We start from the raw sequence: 19,863 nt of genomic DNA on the forward strand, positions 1-19,863 counted from the left end.
ACCTTTAGTATATAAGTAATGGTAATTTACCAGATAAAATTACTTAATGGGGAATACAGAAAAGTATCTAACCACTTACCTTTGTGACTTCATCTGCAAAGAGACTAAAAAAGTAGTTCAGCTAAATCTGCTATAATAAATATTTATAATAATGCTAAATTATGCAATATGTATTAATATGACAAATTTTTGTAAAGCTATTTATTTGGACGAAAAATAAACACATTCAGAAATTTATGGCACTATATTATGATTTACAGAGGAAAAACACTTTTCAAAATTCAAAATAGTTTTTATTAATCCAATTTATCACATTTTATTTGAATTCATGAAAAACAATCTTATATCCATGTATTCTTATGTATATAAGAACTCTTGATAAATTGGATCTCTGTCATTGCCTTTCACAGCACCTAAAATAAAAAAAACACTCATAATTACTATATGTGAATATAATTCATAATTAAATTTAAACAAATGACTATTAGAATGCAAATTAAAGGAAGCATTTAAAATATTTTAACATTTAGTACCTATAAACAGAGTAGCAATTATTTGATTTTTCGATTATAGTAAAATAAACATGGGGGATGCCTTTTAAAATTTTCTATGTCAGAAAATAAACTCAAACCACCAGCTGAACATATGAGCAGTTTTATCAATCAGCCACTGGTAGGTAACCTGGATACTGAATCAACATATAAAGTTGCCAAGATAAAGGGAGAAACAAAATTATGATAATCACATCTTACCTATTCATAAAATTATTTTAAATTTAATGTGTAGGCAAGTCCAAAAAGAGTGAGAATGAATTTATTTTGCAACACAAAGTAAAGTCTTGCAGGAGCAAAAAAAACTTGTCTCATGAGATTGGCAAGTAAAAAAATAATTAACTGCATCTGGTAACATTTATCTGACAACACATAAGTAATTGTTAGCTACGTGCAGAAAATAAAATCTGATCAGGGGCGTAGCTAGAGGGGGGCAAGGGGGGCATCTGTCCCCGGGTGCAGAATCCAAGGGGCGCCAAACTGATGTTAGAACATTTTAGAATTAAATGTTTTCCATCCTTGGCAAGCAGTAGGGGGCGCGAAATCTTTAGTTGTCCCTGAGCGCTGAAAACCCCTAGCTATGACTCTGAATCTGATCATGTTAATGCAATTTTAAACTTTTGAATTTAACCGCAGAAATTTACCAAAGAAGCATAGACTCCAACCTTCAGCAAACCTTGTCAGTAGTCAACGCGCGAACGACATTTTTACAACTTTGAAAATGTGCGCGTAGCGTATGTTGTAATTAACCATTCATTAATTTTAAATTAATAATTAATTGTAATCAATTTTATTACATTTAAAATCCATATACATATAAAACTGAATAATTAAAAATATACCTTGTAAATTATATGCACATTTAATTAGAAATTTTCTTTTAACTCCTCAAGCATTCACTAATAAAAAGTACTTCAAATCACTACTAATCATAGAAAAAATCAGAAGCTATAAATCATATCTTTATTCTGGATATGATTTCTACAGGGAAATAAAATTTAAATAACCAAGAATGATACATATAAGTATTAAACAAAATACGCATAATTTATGAATGCAAAGATTTATATGTAGCATGCTTAGCAAGCTTAAGTTCTGATTTTGAGAATGTTTTTTTATAACACAGTTCTTCATTTGCCTGCATATTTATTTTTTCAATCAAAACTGCTTCAAGAGTTTTAAGACCTAAATTTGGTCGAAATTCCGTCTGATTTTTTTTAACAATAGAAAAAATTCTTTCGCAAGCTGCATTTGAATGAGGTATTATTAAGACACATTACAGAAGGCAATACTTTGTATTTAATACACCCATTCATATTTTTTAATTTGGCAATTTCTCTCCATGCTATATCAATACGCAAATCTACAATTTCTTTCAAATCATCTACTTGATACATGGAAAATTCAATTTCTACTTGATTAAGACATTTTTCATCAATAATGGATGGAAAAGTATTCATCAAGTAAAGAACAGATGAAAATGAGACTTCAGTTCTCAAGTTGATGTCAGCAACTTCAGCATGTTTTAGAAATGGATCACTCAGTGGAAATTTATCAATTATATATGAACATGCAGTTACAAAAAAAGCTCGCACAGAATTGAAAAATGATTTCACTTCACTTTCATTCAACTTGGCATTTTTTAAATATAGTCTTGTTTCCGCACCAATCACTAAATTTTCATTTTCTTTTTGTTTACTATACTTCTGAAATGGAATAGAAGTTAGAGTAACATCTTCATTTTCTTTAGAAATTACTGATGGTTTTACGAATCTAACAAATAAATTCATTTTGATAAATGATGCTACACCTTTAAACTTTCCAATCATATTACTAGCATTATCTGAAGAAAATGATAAGCAATTTTTCCATTCTAAACCTTTGTTTTTAAAGTTTTCATTTATACAATTAAAAATACCTTCTCCTGTATTATTCGTGCATTCTAAAATAGAAATCAATGAAGTAATTATCACTCCCTTTTCTTTACTGTAGTATGTTATAACCAATGGGTACAGTTTATTATCATTACTTCCATCAGTACTTAGAGAAAATGATGTACTGCACACTGATTTTATAATATCAGCAACAGTATTTTCTGCAAGCGTTTTCACAATAGCAGCAGTTTTGGTATGACCGCAGCTAAATTTTTTTGCTATGGCAGAATCCGGAAACATTGCTTTGAAAAGCTCTTTGGAATGATCCGTAACAGAAAGCGGTAGATTATGTTCAATTAAAAAACGAACAAAATAGCATTCGGGTTTTATACGATCTGTTTCATCATCTTTTATTAAGAAATTTGTTATTTCTTTAGATTTTACGGTGCCAAGTTCTATATGCTTTTGAGAAAACACATGCCGTTTACAGTCATCTTTTCCGCCATGAGCAACTGAGAAGTCTTTGTTGCATACACTGCAGTGTGCGTGATTCACAGAAATTTCGGACGCTTTAATGCATGGAAATTCTGAAGAATATGAATCTTTAAACTTCTGCTTTGATAATTTTGGCTTCTTCGTTCGAGGCAGCATTATGATTAAAAATCTTTCACCTGATTCATAGTTCACAAGACACATGCTAAGCTCTCGCCGTAAACTACACAATGCAGCCGAATGCAGCCTAAACACGCATCAGCGAGGAACCTGGGAGACAGACAATTGGGTGGAACTATTGATAAGTCGTTAACGGTTGGAGTTACTGATCTACGATTGGCTAATTCTTCAAAACTAGGAACGCACTCAACACGTGATATATGATAACACGAGTATTCAGCCAATCATCGGATGAATTAGTTGGTTCCGTTTTGCGTACTGGTTCTCCTGCTCTTGTTTCTGTAAAATCCGTAGTTTTTTTCCATACTTTTCGTAGCTCGTAGTTTTTCATGAATTTCCGTAGAAACTACGGAGAATCCGTAGTAGTTGGAGTCTATGAAGAAGTACTTGTAACAGTAGTGAATGAAGATGTGGCTAATCTTTACTGTATGGTACACCTTGGTTTCTGTCTGAAAAAAAATCGCAAAGTGGTATTGGTTGTTTGTGAAATGTGGAAGCCCATTGCGTCAAATAAGTTTTTCGGTAACCCTAATGTTGATAATGTTGGCGAAAGTAGCCTATGGGAAAAAAAAAAAACTTTTTTTTTGTCAATAAAAAGGAGTTACTTCTGCAAATATTGCCAACGTGCTGTGATAAATTTAGTTTTGGGCTACTTTTTTTAATAGTAAACCTGTAAACCTTTTGTACGGTCCCAGGTTTTTGGTTCTTACCATTCTTTTCAATTGCTGTGTTTGGTTGCACGGAAGTGGTATGGTCTTGTATTTTGAACATGCTATTTATTATTTTGGTGTGGGTACCATCGTTTGAGTATGTCTGAGGTGACTACGAGACGAAACATTTAATTGAATTGCTTACCTGGAGGATGGTGGTGGGAAGGCTATACATATGCATGTGAAAAAAAAGGTATGTTAAAAAATGATGTTTCATTTATTTTTTTGTTTCTGTGTGTTAATTTTTGTTAGAAGATTTGTTGTTTAATGTTTTTATGTTAGGAAATATGTATTTTTGGTAAATTATTCCTCTCTGTTTGTGTATTTTTGGTTGTCTGTGTGTTAAGACAGTGGCGAATTTTTTCTGGTAACTATGATATTTTTAACTTTTTGATTTTCTTAAAGTGAAAATAGATCAATGTGTACATGGACAAAGTTAAGGCAGTGCACAATGCCCATTTTGTGCAGTTATCTGTTTTAATAGGTCGATGTGTACATGGACACAGAGTTTGTGTATGTCTTTGACTTCTTATTTTGGTTTTGTGTAGCGGCCACCTTGAAATTGGTGCCGATCTTCTCAGGTGACAATCTTGATATGAAAAAACGAAACGATTCGCTAAGGGTTACAGTAGAGTAAATTTTTACCAAAGATATTCTACCATAATCACCATTTCAGTGGTTTAAACACTAGTGGAGCAGTATGCAGAGATGAAGATTTGAGTTTTGTTTACACAGCATGATGGTTTAGGCACTCCGGCCATTACAGTGAACAAAGTTATAATAAACATAGCCACAATAATTGTCTATAAATATTGATGTATAACACTGCATTAACTAATATATTTCTTATGCTAGTATATACAGAATCCTTAATCGAAGGGAAAATCAGAAGACTGTGCATGCATTTTCCTTTAACTGAAACATGGATTTGATCATACAAATCTGTCTTACGGGACATGCCACACTATGCAGATAGACAGTAAAAAGTGCTTGTGTTGTTTTTATTTGTTAGAGGTATGAAATAAATATACTTCTAGATTTTAATTTTTTCTTTTCTTGTTTTACATTTGGATTACCTATCAAAAAGTAAGGAATTTTGACATTATTACAATATCTGAGTTAAAATAACATTCCAAATAACAATTATTGGTAATGTTAAAATAATGAAAATTTTAAATTGGGTTAAAAAGTAACCTTTAATGTGGCATGTTCTTGAATTAAACTCTATTGACTTTAAAAACAACAAAACGTACCTCTTTATTAAGGACTTTAATTAACTAATTTTAAATACGGAGCTATGAATGAATTTTTTCCCTTGCATGTTATAATAACTTGAAACAAAATTACTCTGATACAGTCAAAATTCCTAAATGCAAGTACATAAAATTTACTTTAGCAATTTAAAGAGATGAGACACACTGAACACATGAATAAATTTCTATCAAAGAATAATGTATTAAATTTGGCCCATTCTGTTATGGTGAAATCGTCATGGCACCAATATGTCATAGAGAAAAAAATCACGGTACCAATAAAGTTATGGTTTCCTAAAGGTTTCCTACTCTGTTCACATAACACTTAAGATTTTTTTTTACAGTAATATACTAATATCAATAAGCCCTGTACATTTGCGTTGTGTTTTCGGATTAACCCTGAAATCAATTTGAGACTGAGACGGGTGAAAATCATTGAGCACACACACAAAAAGAAATAAATAAACATTGACTGATCTAGGAAAGTGAGCCTATTTATTAAAATTTTTAAGAGTTACTTAGTCCAGTGATTTGTAAGCAATTAATATTCAATCAGTACTGTTAACATATTGATTTTTACACAGTGCAGAATTAACTTAGTAAGCAAATCATATTCAAGCTGAACTGTAAAATATTGCTTTCTACAAAATGCATACCTCTACAGAGTAATATTACTTCTATCTTAGACTCAATAATATCACACTATTATTGCTATTACATTCAGATAAATATGATTAGATAAAACTTTGGATAAATTAACAATACCCTCCCCGGGGAGAAAAAAAAGAATAATTAACAAGTTATACATTCCAAAAAAAAAAAAAAAAAAAAAAAAAAAAAAAACATTTCACACAGAGTAATCAGTACCAATGTAATTCTGGTTATGGCACATAGTAACTTTCTATTTTCAAAAGAATGATTTAACTGGGTAATATGTTAATTAAAATCAGCTATTACATCCTACAAGCAATTTAATCCCTAAGAGGAGCAAAGAAGCTCAACTAATGACACCTTTACCAATCAATCTTCACCAAGAAAGAAATTCACAAGTTCAATTAAATAATTTAATGAAGAATAAATTTCCTTAACCAATCTGACTAATTTACATTCACAGTTTCAATTAACTAATTTAAATAATGATATATTTCCTTGGCCAGTCTAATAATTTACTTTATGGACAACAAAATGATTTCATTAGAATTAGGTTAGTTTACTCAACTACAAAATTTTTAATTCAACTAATTAAGTTATTTCAATCACTATTAACTATTTTAGTTGTTAGAATTACTTATTAGAAATGTCTAGTAAACTTTACTATAAGAATTGCCTATTATAAATTTTTTTTTTTTTTTTTTTTAAATATCCGACCAACAAATAAAAAAACAAATAAAAGGAACTTATCTTATGAAATACAAGCTGCAGGTGAACAGGAGGAGGAGAAATGCCCTCATATTTAAAAATTATCAAGATGCCAAGGAGGACGGCTGCTGAGCGTAGTAGAAAATGAGAAGAGTTCGTGGGTGGATAGTTTTCAAAAAAGTCCGGCCATTTCCATTGATTTAAGAAGCACTACGGAGGTTCTCTTTGATGTCCAATCCAATATTGAAGTTAGCATTTTTGTCGTGGGACACCGGAGCTAGCGATGCAGAAGACTCTTGATGGCGGCAATTAATTCTTAAAGATTAGGAAGGTCGAAGCAGATGGAAACTATTCATGGAGGAGAGACTGAAATTTCTTCTTAACGGCACTAGAACTAGGCATCACTAGCGATGCAGAAGACTCTTGATGGCGGCAATTAATTCTTAAAGATTTGGATTATCGATGTAGATGATACTCTATTCATGGAGGAGAGACTGAAATTTCTTCTTAACGGCACTAGAACTAGGCATCACTCTTCTTTGCATTTTCCTATTTTAATTATCTTTGAGTAACTTACATATTAAGGCACGGCAATGAGGAGCCTATAATTTAGTCGAGGTCATAATTCGTGCAACTAAGTCACTCGTTCAAAACTCCAGGGCAAGAGGCCCGTAGATCCAAAGGCGGAAAAATGCATTTTCCGAGATGAAATTCTGCTGCCAACGAGACAGCGTCAGATGGTAAGTAGAAAGTGCAAAAAAGTGTAAAAGTGAGCTCGTCCCCTAAAACAACCCGTTAAAAGGGAGAGCGCCGGACTGCCAAGTTGGCGCAACCCATTTTTCGCCGAAAGTTGAAATAGTTGCAACCACAGCATACCCTCATGTTATCAAACTCGCCAAAACCACTATTTTGAAACCTCAACGGAAAATCTATGTCGCCAAACCCTCGCCAAATAACCACCACCTGCGACCGGGGGAGATTAGGAATTTCAACAACCCTGCAAGGGTCCCAACGAAAGAACGCTGAAAACTCGCAAAAAGTGACTTTTTAACCAGAAAGAAGGCATTTCATCCCCCTTTAACTAAATCACAAGCGAAACGAAGAAAATCTACTAATTAAAGCTCATAACTGAAATGCAATTAAAGTTAGAAAAATGAAAGTTATGCCAAATTAAAGAGCTAATTTTTCTGCAACTAATGATATTAAATACTAAGAAATCAAATTAATTTTTGACATGAAAAACTGAGTTTATTACGCAGGAAAAATACTTATCCATTGTTTGCGTGTACAAGAATGAAGAACGCAGTTCGCGTAAACTCGGAAAGCCAAAATATATTACACTAGAATTAATAGGCCCCAAAAAGAATATAACCAAACTTGTGTAGCTCAAATTTTGAATAATTACAACTTAAAATTTTGATTTTTATGAATCACTTAATTAAATTAAATTCGCTACACAACAATTCCATAGTAAACTTTAACCATTAGATTACATTATTACACCATGTTATCAGTTTGAAAAGCAAGTCATATGCCAGATCTTGGATGTAAAAGAAATGCACAAAATAATATACAGATTATTGAAAAATGATGTATACCAATGTTTATAGATATGATTAAATGTAACAGAAAATTTACTGTCACAACCACATTTTTAAGTGAAATGTATTATTTTAACATTTTACAATATTTAAGGTATGGCATTAAATACAACATTATGTGCCTGGATATAAGTTAGTAAATTTAAAAAAAAAAAATAATAATAATAATCAAAGAATGAATGTCATGAAAAATTTCAAAAACAAGCAGAATTTAATTTAGAAGACCTTTAGACACGTATGATAAATAAATTTGAGAATTCTTCACCCAAAATTAAATTATAATTAACTAAAACCAGTTTGACTGACCTTCTACAAAATCCTTCAGCTGCAATTTTTTCTAGCTTAAAAACCAAATTCTTCTCCACATGGTAATAACATCTTAACCAGTTGAAATTCCTGCAGAAAGTTTGATAACACAGTAATAGAATTAATAGAATAGAAAAATTAACACAAAAGTATAGAACATCATTTAAACTTAACATTATTACAAATTTTGGTGCTTTCTGACTATCTGCAAAGCTGTGAAAATTGGCAAAATGGTTAGTTTATGGTTCATATCTACTGCTCTGTTCACAAGTAGTAATTCAAATAAGCACTTTATAAGAAACAAGAAATTTTAGGATGCACACACACAAAAATATATACATTGGGTCAATATTCACATATTTTTCATCCAATGGAATACTATTCAGAAATAAAGATTAAATATAAAGCATGTAAATACATGTGTGTGGTATGCATGTTCATAGTTTGCTATTATCGTGTGCATACTCTTGGTGTTTTAGCATAAGTTGAAGCTGTGAGGGCAGATGATAAGAAAGTATCAGAATTTTTCATGTATAAGAAAAGATTGCCCTGACAATAGTATCTCAATTGTTTAACACTGACATTTACATAGCGCATTAGAAATATATAGTAATATATGTATAATAAAAAGATAATTGCATAGTATTAATTCATTTTTTTAAATGCCAAACTTTAACAATTCTTTCACGTGAACATCTAAAATCCATTCTTAACTAAATAAATAATAAAATCATGTAAATTTCTTATCAAGCCCATCATTTCCGAAATGTCTACTTCTGAAAGTTCCCAGCATTTCTCAATATATTATTAAATTACTAAACTAAGCATCAATGATCGTCATGTTCGCTAATGTGGCAATATCTTTCACACTTCTTTGTTACCACAAGTAACAAGTAGGCTTCAATAAATCTTTAACTGTTACATGCTGCTTTTGTCTAAAATTTGTACAAATAATAAAATTAAATGAGCTCTTTATAATATGCTCAAAGAAATAATTTTGTATGAAAATTTGTATGTTATATATTGGCCTGATTAATGATTCAGGAAATAATTCGGGTTTTCAAAGTGCTTCCAATAATTCAAATTTCAGCTTGTGTCAAAATAAAATCTATAACACAAAGATAAGCAAATTTCCTTATGAACAATGCATTTTAACATTATTCAATCACTGGCAATCACACAGTACTGATTGCTTCAATAAACATTACTGTAACTGTGTTATTTAAAAGACTGTAATGTTTTAATTATTTCCTTAATTAAAACATTACAGTCTTTTCCTCCTCCTAACACCAAAAGAAAACCCAGATAAGAAATATAAAAATATCAGTAAAAATAAATTATATTACTGAATGACAATTTACATTAATTACACTTATGCATATATTATTTTATTATAAATTATTTCAAAATCAAAGAAGAGAAGGGGGAGAAACTTTAATATTGACATTTCTAAAATGATAGAAACATTAATCATTTAGTACAGTTTGTTATTTCAGGCAAAAAGAATTCACTTTTCTGGATAGCATTTATATTTTCATCTCACTTTCAATGAAACATTAAGAGAAATGCACATAATTTAAACACCAGTTTATTTTATTTATCAGACAGATTATGTCAACTCGAAAAAACCTATCAGTAAAATTCGGTAGTAATAATTCTGAATGTTAGGCAACTTGCAAGATTCAACAAAAATTATCAATACTTTTATTATAATGACAATACTACAGTAACATGAACATAAAATTAAACTGCATATAACTATAAAATAAGCCAGCATATAATAATGGTGCATTGGTTTCTAAAACAATGGGCTCGATGAAAAAATACATGTATTATGGTAGCTATTCATATTCTTCAGCTTTCCTAATATTCTCATGTTCACTTTACATAACTAAAGTATCTAAAATATAATAAAAATGCAAACAATATTTATGAGAAAATGTTAAAAGCAATCATAAGCATTTGATTGAATGACCATATTTTTTCTTCAAGTCGAATCTTAAAATGATATGCAGTTTGAAAAATGCTTAATCCTTTTATAAAATATTCAAAAAAGATTAAAAAAAGGTACTGTTCTGTTATCAGGACCGGGTTCAGAATTGTATTTATGTATGCTTGTATATTTGTATGTTTGTGTGTCTACATATACACATCTATGCACATACTTACGAACACAGGTTCATACATTTCTTATTCTGGTCCCAATAACAGAACAGTACACCCAAAAAAACTTGAATTACAAACTAGATTAAGATAATGTTTCAACCATACATATTTTGGACAAAACAATGCAAACTCTTATTTTTATACAATTGTTCAAACTATTTAACATAAATTTATTGCTGCAATAAAATAATAAGCAATCTGATCACACATATTATTTTGAAACTGAATGCATAAACTAGACTAAAAAAAATTCAGTCATAAACATTTGGATAGCAGGGCAAATTAGATATTTGAAAAGACAGCCAGCCATTGAGATACACGTAATTCACGACAGAATGGTAACAATTCATAAAGCTGTGAAACATTTAACTGTCAAAATGACATAAATTCGAAAAGCAAAAAAAGTAAACATACAAATATTGCAACTGAACTTACCTTTCATGCAACAAAAAATATCCATACAAGTTAACCTCATGGCGCAGCCATTTTGGATTTCGTTTCAAATCAGACAGATGTTTACGGATTTGCGGAAGAATACGAGTAACTAGTAGTTTGCCGGATACAATGTGCAATGACGCGAAAGAATATAGTTCTGTAGAACTTCCTACATTATTCCGTAATAAACAGTACTATTTCCTAATTTTTTCTTTATCTAATTAATTAATTAATAGGGTAATAGTTAAATAATGCCAAATTCATTTTTAATGAAATGTAAAATTTTGCATGTATGGGACGACCACCTTCCGTCCAATATTTCTGAGAATATAAACAAATTTTGGAATCTGAGAGTATCAGTAAATAAATATATAGAATATTGCCTCTCAAACGACCACTTCTGAAAGTGACCAATAGTTCTGAGATTATAAATAAATATTGATATTAAGCATTATTTCTATAAGACGACCATCTCTATATAAGACCAAAGTTTCTAGAATCTTGGATAGTCATCAGAGATGTATCTTTACTGCGAAATTATCGCACGACTGTAATTCAATATCAATAACAGATCGCGCGATTGAAAAACATTTTCTGTCCTGTAATTAGAGGGAAAAAATTTTCCTTATGAGGTATTTCTCCCGCTTTCCTAGCGTGCCTTCGTGGTGTAATAGTTCTGCACGCTGGGTCGGTATTTCAGAGGTCTGTGGTTCGATTCACGGCGAAGGCGGTTGCTAATTTTTCATCTCTACGGCTTCCCAAAAAAATCCTAATGTCTCTACAGTGGCGCCCGAACTAAAAAGGTGTTGGATGAGGTATATCCACACCCAGGATTTAGTGATTGGATCCCCTTAAAAAAAAGTCGGCCTTTAAAAAGAGAAGTAATATAAGGTATTTCTTCCGCTTTCCTTGCGTGTCTTCGGCCCACCAGCGGCCGAGCGGTAAAGTCGCTGAACCCTGGTAGTGCGATCCGAGGTTCGAATCCCGCGAACGGGCTGGCTGCATGGGTGTTTCGTGGTTTTCCCCACGTGTAACGTGTATACGAGCCAGTTTCACTTAGAAAGTCCTCCACGAAGACATCCCTCCCCTTAGGCAGATAGCCCTAGTGTGCTTTGCCATAATTAAATACACCACCACCACACCTAGCGTGTCTTCGTGGTGTAGTGGTTCTGCACACTGGGCCGGTATTCCAGAGGTCCGTCCTTCGATTCCCGGCGAAGGCAGTTGCTAATTTTTCATGTTTCCTGCTTCCAAAGAAATACCTAATGTCTCTATACCCAAATTTAAAAAAAAAAAAAAATTCGTTTCCGTAATTAAATATATCTATATCTAATTTTACCTATATTTGTAGTAGGGTTTGTAATCTGTAAGTAATTATACATGTAATTTATACATTTTTTATAAAAAAAAATATATGTTATTTAGAATTTTGAAAATATTCTAGAAAATGCTAATCCATTGAAAAAAATCTTTTCCATGACTAAATAAATTTTTAAAAACGTCAGAAAAAATAGCAGTTAAAATTAATAACAAAATAACAAGAATAAATCATCAATCATATCAATATTTTTAATGTACAGCATTTAGAAACAACTTAGTAAAATACATATGAAAAATAAAATAATGTGCAAGTTTCAGATGTGCAATGTCAAAAAATTAAAACTGGTAAATTTGAGAACAAATATCCTCAAAATGTTTGACAATGAAAGTCCTCCGGACAATGCAGAATGAATGTCCTCAGGATGTGAAATTGGTGAACTCCTCAGGACATCTGAGAATCAACATCTTCAGGACATCCTGTCATATCCCGGGACATAGCGACTTAAATAAGACATCCTCAGGATGTTAAATTACGATCTCCTCAGGACATCTGAGAATCAACATCCTTAGAACATCCTAAGTATGTCCCGGGATATTGCGACTTAAATAGATCCTGAGGATGTTTTGTGCTATGGGGAATGTACGTTTTCGTATTCAATATTGTGCTACAAATGCCTAGAGTAATTTATAGTTAAATATTAAGAGTTCTGAAAAACCCACCCCTTATTCCGTTAAACTCGGCAGTCTCAGTCCACAAATTATGCCGAGTTTGCGAGACTCTACCGTATAACGATCTGTAAAGCCTGCGTGTACGTATAACGGAATATAATTTCTAAAATAGTGCGATAATACACAAATATTCTGTAGCCAATCAGCGAGCTAATTAACAAACCAATTTAAAGCAGTCACAAGCAGATCACGTCATACTTCACTGCGCTGCATTGCTAATATTGATTACATCATCCACAGCATTAAAATTATTTAAGTAATTATAAATAAAAACTGATAATAAAATCAGTTTTTCAAATAAAAATGCAAAATTAAATCGTATTTTAATATTTAACAGCCATAAATAATTTTTAAACACAAAATTTATACATATTAAAACGCAAAATTTATACATATTAAAGCGCATTATTTAAAAAATAAAATGGTGTCATTGCTTACATCCTCCACAGCATAAAATTATTTTGTAGAATTCCGTTAGAACGGTGTCAGTTAAAAATGCACCAACAATCACGCCAAATATCGTGGCTCGAGGCCCGACGGCTTAACGTTTGAAATATCGTGTCTCGAGATTTCTAGGTTTCCTCTGAAATATCGTCACACATTATTTTGAGTATTTATTTACGTTTTAAATATCGTGGCGCGAGATTTCCAGTTTTCGTTTGAAATAACGTCGCTCGTTATTTTTTGCCATTTTAGTATGAAGGCTTACACAATTTGACAATTACCTAATGGCGAAGAGGCTGCTATAGGATTCCTTCACTGCTTACCACCATTTAGAATCATATTTGAAAGAATTTATGTGGCGTGGCTTATATTCTAGAACCGGAATTTTTTTGCAATATTGAATGATATTTATAATGTTATGCCACCTGTTTAGATTGATTTTCGTTTTGTTTTATTTATGTCTAGAATATTCTTTATGCCACCTGTTTAGATTGAATTTAGTTTTCTTTTGCTATTTTTTATTTATTTGTAGAATATTCTAGATTAAAAAATTTACTTTTATTGGAATTAAGAAATTTTAAAAAATTACTTTTTACACAACTATTCTTTTTAATATTTTGAATTCTGTTATTACTTTATAATTTTACACTTGGCGATAATTGGTAGCAAAAATAAAGTGGCGAATTTTTAATTGACGCCGATTTAACGGAATATTAACAATTTTTTAAAACAGAATAAATAATAAAATAAATATTTCAAATAAAAATGCAATAAAATGCATTATTTAAAAAATAAAAATGACGCCAAAGGCCACAGTGCTCGAACTATGGATTACCATAAATCAATAGTCCAGCACTGGGTGCCAGATGTTGTATCCATCATCATCTGCCACCAAACGTAATTTTTTTCACCAAAAACTATAGTGCGCCGGTCCACTAAAGTAACGCCTCTTTTGAAGACTTCAGTAAAAGTTTACGGTCAGGTGCCCCCTGATATTTTTGACAATTTTTTGACGTTAAAAATGGAACCAAAAAGTAATGGTTCCAAGATGGCTGTCGCCCGAAACAATTCGGAATACATAAGTCCCCAAAATTACAAAACTATTATCTCGTTTGTTCTTCGCTGCATCTCATCGTCAGGTTACAGCCGAAAACTTCGCAGCAAAAACATCGCGCACGAAAACGACGCGGAGAAAACAAAGCAAAGCGAAAATGTCGTGGTACAAAATATCGTGCGAGAAAAGAAAGCAAAGAGAAAACATGGCAGTTCTAAAACATCGTGGTACAAAATATCGTCGTCGAAAATAATGCAATTAAAAAACTTCGCAGTTTAAAAAATATTGTCGTCGAAAATATCGTGGTAAAAAATAAAGTACCTACAAATCCTCGCATGACGATAACATCGCAGACATGCGTTTTTCAGGCTTTAATAATTGTAAAAGGATACTCGTAATGCTTTTGTGAGCGCATAGATACCACCGAATACTCGACTTTCCATTCTCCTTCTACCCCTCTTATACTTCTTTTTTCCAAACTTGCTCTCATTAGTCTCCACAACCATATCTGGACCTCCAATGTTTCACTCTTTTTTACACATACGTCTCTACACACTTCTGTCCAAAAATTCCTCAATTTAATCCCCGTTTTATTCGAACAAACATTCACCTCATTCGTAAGCAGATTCGTTCCAGTTTAATATACCCATAAAATTTTAAATATCAGTTATACTCAACTTGCTTTCTTCTTGCCATGTACCCTCCCTTACAGATTTCTTATAGCATTTGCACCTTTCTCACAATAGACCCTCTAATGGCCATCCGATCGATCCTTAAGCATATCTTTTGTACAAATTAGGCATTTATACTGAGAAATAATTAAATCCTCATTCGTACACAAATCAGTAATAGCTTTCCTACCCTTTCGCTCTATAATATATATATAAAAAAAATAAATAAATAAAAAAAATAAAAAAAAAAAAGTTACTAGACATACTGTTTTGCGGAGATGACAGAATAACAATTAATTGCAGACTGTCAGCTAACAAAAACCAACGGTCAATTAACGGCAATTCAAAATGCGTGATTAATAGAACGTGATACACGTACTACAAATCACGCAGTCTTCGGCCACTAAACTAAGAAGTTCCAATTAGATTAAACATCAGAAAAACACTGGCATGTAACAAAAAAAAAAAAAAAAAAAAAAATGGTTGCCATAGCATTGGAGAAAGAGACCCGATTATATAACCCATAATCGGGTTTTTCTACACTAAAGCCCAATATTTCTCTGTGAAAAAGTCTGTTACATTCTTTTCTTTACAGTCATGTTGAATCAATACAGCAGCGCCGTGCAAATCTGTAACGGCAATAAGTTCAAGCTCACTTTATTCATCCGTGCAGTCTAAGAACTTATACACAAATTTTAGTGCCTCATCATGGTTACATTTGTTATTCATATTTACGCCTTCTGTGGCCTTCTACTGAGTCTCTGCTACTCCTACTAGAATAATATAATATAAAATCCTCCAGGTTTATCAGACGTATTTTTTTTTTCATCTGCACATCTCTTTCCTTTCATCTTTTCAGACTTTTGAACACCGGAAGTAACTATACACAGGCTCTATATTTTTGCCTCAGCACCGGTAAGCCATTCCTCTTTAACGATAACAAGTAGCTGTAAATTAGTATTAACTTACCTTAAGTTTAGCAATGAAATTCACTGTGTCAAAATTGCGAGTTTTTTTTAAAAAATTCAACTTTATTCCATTTTTCCTCTTTTCTAGGACAAACTAGGCAAATTTCTGTGATGCGATGCGCGGATAGACAGCAACAGAGATAATTCACATATGTATACTGATGATCAAAACTTAAGCGACAATTTAAATTTTAATCAGATAGCCATGAAATTGCAGGAAAGGGTTTTTAGGATCAGTACAATCAACACGCAATTCAGTAGAAAGGTCATACATATATGTAAGCGTCAGGAACAAAACGTCGCAGGCGACGTGAGCGTACGCGAAACGCGTGCTGTCGGCGCGCTCACCTCAAGACTATAATAAAAAGAAGGACGGAGACGCAACTAAAGACATTCGCCGCAAGTACAAGTGAATTCTTTCGAAAAATATGGATAGAAGAAATCAGCTGGATGACTTCACACGTGGAAGAATGATCGGAAAGCTGGAGGAGGATTCTAGTGTGTCCAGTGTAGCTGAAGAGTTCGGAATCAACAAAAGTGTTGTTTCGCGCGCTTGGAAAGCCTTCAAAACCATAGGTACAGCTGTTAGAAAGGTTGACGGTGGCCGCCCCAGGAAAACAACTGCAGTGGATGACCGATATATCGTTCTGCAGGCGAAAAAAGCCCGAAACCAGCCAGCAAGTGCCATAGCTCAGCAATTATGTACAGCAACGGGGCGACAAGTGTCCCGGTTTACTGTGCCCAGACGTTTTCACAAAAGTGGCCTATTCGCCCGCCGTCCTCAACCCTGCATCCCTTTGAAAGTTGACCATCAGAGCCACCACTTAGAGTGGTGCAAGGAGCACAAAAACTAGACATCTCCCATCAATGGAGTCGTGTCCTCTTTACGTATGAGAGTCGTTTTAGTGCCACAAGCGATTCTCAAAGCCAGTTGATTTGGAGAGAAGTCGGGACACGGTTTCATCCCAGTAACATCACGGAAAGAGACCGTTATAGTGGTTCTGCAGTTCTCATCTGGTGAGGCATTATACTGAACGGGCGGATAGAGCTCCACGTTTTCGATACAGGTTCCGTAACCGGAGATCGCTATTGTAAGGGGGTGATCCTTCCCCATGAGCGTCTGTTCCTAGGTGCTATTGGAACAGACTTCGGTTTTATGAATGACAATTCACGGCCACACCGGACTCCTGCAGTTCAAAAGCTCTGGAAAGTGAAGATACCACTCGAATGGATTCTCCAGCGTACTCTTCAATTTTTTGATTTTTGATTTTTGACTCAATAGAAACTTGATTTCATCTCTTTTGATGTTGATTCCTAAGCAGTTTCTAATTTCTCCTAATTCTTTCGCTTCGAAGAATTCACTAAGAGATTTGATTGGCCTTTTGATTTTTTTTTTCGCTTTTGCATGCTAAAAGGATATCATCAACATAGCAATAATCATTATCGTGTCATTTCCATCTTTCTTTAGAAATAAGCATTGGTCTGCCGTACTTTGCAAAAAGTTACTATTCTTTAATACTTCTTCAACTTTTGATTTAAATCCCATAGAACATGTGTGGGATGCTTTGGGGAGACTCCCTGCGGCACGATTAAATCCTTCGGGGAACACCCAACAACTGAAACAGATGTTAATTGAGGAATGGGTACTCTTACATCAAGATCTGTTGGATAACCTGGTGCTAAGTATGAAGATACGGTGTGAAGCAACCACTGCAGTAAGGGGAGAGCATATCCCACACATCTGCTTGTTGTTCTGACTCTTGTACAGAGTACAGACAATCATTGCAACGATACTATGAGTTCAATAAAGCTTTTTGTTGTTTGATTCCACGTACATTATTGTTAACACAAGCACATACAGAAGCTTAAGAATATCTATAGAGCAAGAGGATGATTCGATATATTAATATCACGTGATTAACATAGTTGACAAGTTTGACGCCCGTGTGTCTTGGCATTTCTTAGGGTTGCCAGAAATAAGTTAGAAAAAACATTTTATTTATTTATTCTCAAATGCTTGATTAATTTACAATAATCCCCCCTTTAATCATGCATTTGAGAAATACTGGAAATAAGATTTAGCTCACTTCTTAATTTCAGAAATTTCGGTTTGGGCAATGGCTTAGTAAAAATATCTGCAATCATAGAATTTGTATTGCAGGAAGTTATCTCAATTATTTTATTTTCTTCCATTTCCCTTAAAAAGAAATATTTAACATTAATATACTTTAGCCTAGTATTCATTTTCCCCTGTTTTATAAGAGTTACTGTGGACTTATTGTCTTCAAATATCTTAATGGGTAGTTTTTGAATTATTCCAAAATCTTTAAGGAGATCTAATATTCATTTGAGCTCTTGAGCAGCAGTGGCTGCAGAAATAAGCTCGGATTCTGTAGATGATAGGGAAACACAATTTTGTCGCTTTGTGGACCAAAATATTGGACTGTTTCTTAAGAAAAATAAATTTCCACCTGTTGATCGTCGGGTGGTTAAATCAGATGCATAGTCAGCATCCGTATAACAGGAAAGTGTTGGTGTGCTATCAGAGTCAATTCAAATGTCCTTCGTATAGTTGAGGCAGATGTCTTTCAGGCAAATGTCATTCGTATAGTTGAGGTATTCAATCACCCTTAGAACTGCTTTCCAGTCCTTATTTGGAGATTTATTTTTCCTGCTTAATAGATTCACTGCAAGAGTAATGTCCGGTCTGGTTACAGTGGCTATGTATAATAAGGCTCCAATGGCTTGTCTGTACTTGGTATTGTCCACTGGTGGAGAGATGTTCTCTTCCTTTGTATCCATTGGTGTGTAAGATGGTTTGTGGATATCTGGACAAAATATTTTCTTCAATTTTTTGATTTTTGATTTTTGACTCAATAGAAACTTGATTTCATCTCTTTTGATGTTGATTCCTAAGCAGTTTCTAATTTCTCCTAATTCTTTCGCTTCGAAGAATTCACTAAGAGATTTGATTAGCCTTTTGATTTTTTTCTTCGCTTTTGCATGCTAAAAGGATATCATCAACATAGCAATAATCATTATCGTGTCATTTCCATCTTTCTTTAGAAATAAGCATTGGTCTGCCGTACTTTGCAAAAAGTTACTATTCTTTAATACTTCTTCAACTTTTGATTTAAATCCCATAGAACATGTGTGGGATGCTTTGAGGAGACTCCTTGCGGCACGATTAAATCCTTCGGGGAACACCCAACAACTGAAACAGATGTTAATTGAGGAATGGGTACTCTTACATCAAGATCTGTTGGATAACCTGGTGCTAAGTATGAAGATACGGTGTGAAGCAACCACTGCAGTAAGGGGAGAGCATATCCCACACATCTGCTTGTTGTTCTGACTCTTGTACAGAGTACAGACAATCATTGCAACGATACTATGAGTTCAATAAAGCTTTTTGTTGTTTGATTCCACGTACATTATTGCTAACACAAGCACATACAGAAGCTTAAGAATATCTATAGAGCAAGAGGATGATGGGATATATTAATATCACGTGATTAACATAGTTGACAAGTTTGACGCCCGTGTGTCTTGGCATTTCTTAGGGTTGCCAGAAGTAAGTTAGAAAAAACATTTTATTTATTTATTCTCAAATGCTTGATTAATTTACAATAATCCCCCCTTTAATCATGCATTTGAGAAATACTGGAAATAAGATTTAGCTCACTTCTTAATTTCAGAAATTTCGGTTTGGGCAATGGCTTAGTAAAAATATCTGCAATCATAGAATTT

At 33.1% G+C, this 19,863-nt stretch overlaps 1 long non-coding RNA gene across 1 annotated transcript; it reads right to left on the reverse strand.

Moving 5' to 3' along the window:
- Window positions 1-271: 271 nt before the first annotated feature.
- On the reverse strand, window positions 272-11,002 carry LOC146998516 (uncharacterized). The gene is made up of 3 exons (XR_015039497.1): window positions 10,928-11,002; window positions 8,327-8,416; window positions 272-413 (listed from the first exon to the last, which is right to left on the reverse strand). It is a non-coding gene; the product is annotated as an uncharacterized LOC146998516 (long non-coding RNA).
- Window positions 11,003-19,863: the final 8,861 nt, after the last annotated feature.

This window comes from Stegodyphus dumicola, chromosome 2 (assembly GCF_044657685.1).
Source record: "Stegodyphus dumicola isolate Sdum_Otavi_A_Nest chromosome 2, ASM4465768v1".
Classification (NCBI taxonomy): domain Eukaryota; kingdom Metazoa; phylum Arthropoda; class Arachnida; order Araneae; family Eresidae; genus Stegodyphus; species Stegodyphus dumicola.